Here is a 1,338-nt window from a genome sequence, read left to right as displayed (position 1 = left end):
TTAACTTTCATTTTATTTTTGTTGAGGCAGGGTTTTTCTGTTGCTTCAGGGCTGTCCTGTACCTAGTTCTATCTATAGAACAGGCTGTCCTTGAACTCACAAAGATCTGCCTGCCTCTGCCCTCTGAGTGCTGGGATTAAAGGCATGTGCCACTGCTGCCCAGATAAAACTGTCATATTTCTATACCCATATGGATGTTGAGAGAATAAAGCTAATAAAGAGTGAAATATAGCTAGGAGTGGTGCTGTATGACTTTAATTCCAGTACTCAGTAGGCAGAAACAGGTGCTTCTTTATGAGATCTCTACATAGCAAGTTTAATGCCTTCCAAAGCAATTGCCTGTGTTAAAAATGACAAAAACAATAATAACAGCAAAAGAATAAAATTTAATCTCATATAATGCAATTTAATTAAGAAAGTACAACTAAGAAATATTTGTGACTACCAGCTCAAAGTTCTGTTAATCCGTAAATTAGTCCATATTGGACTAGAGAATGTGACTTTTCTTTGTCTTTTCTTTGTCTTGATGAGGCCCTTCTTGTGAAACAAACAAACAAACAAACAAAAACACAGAGTCTTTTTAACTACAGAGAAAAGAAATCCTCAAATCATGTTAGAGGGATGATCAGAGGGTCTTAATGTCAAAGGAAATAGGAGATGATAGTGGAATGTCAAGGCATGTCTAGAATTTATTCTGTGAATTTTGAACTCTTATAGAGACCTTTTAGGTAAGAATAATTTGTGAATAAAGTAAAATTTTAGAAGAATTGATTTAGTTAGTAGAATATTCCAAGCAGTAGTCATTACCTAAGCTGAGAATGAATAGAATTAAAACTTAATAGGATGTTTCCAGAATTCTTAATTTTCCAGGTTTTATAATGCACTGAAAAGTGTTCAAGTGAATAAATGACAGTATGATTAACATTTTACGGTTCGGTAGATACCACTTAACTGTTCCTCTGACCAAAAGAACATTGAAATTTTCTCTATCGATGATTCACTTTGGAGATATGTCACGCCTAAATTCTCTTTTAGCTAGCAGCACTATTAAGACATTTATCAAGACAAGCTTATCTGAATGTCTCATGTTTAAAGTTCAATAATACCTAGCACAAATTACTGGGCTCCTTTTTCTAAGTTAAGAGGTTTAAGGATAAAGGAAAGAAAGAGGTGGGTGTGGAGAGATTTGGAGGAAAGAAAAGAGAAGAAGAGGAATAGAGGGAGAGAGAATATGAATCTTAAGTCATAGAACTTGTGTGTATCAATTACATTGACATTTTCCCTGACCTGTTATAACTCCACCTGATGGAGGAAGGTCATTGGTAATAAACAAACTGC

The sequence above is a fragment of the Microtus ochrogaster genome, chromosome 10 (assembly GCF_000317375.1).
Source record: "Microtus ochrogaster isolate Prairie Vole_2 chromosome 10, MicOch1.0, whole genome shotgun sequence".
Taxonomy (NCBI): Eukaryota; Metazoa; Chordata; class Mammalia; order Rodentia; family Cricetidae; genus Microtus; species Microtus ochrogaster.
This window is presented reverse-complemented; position numbering follows the sequence as displayed.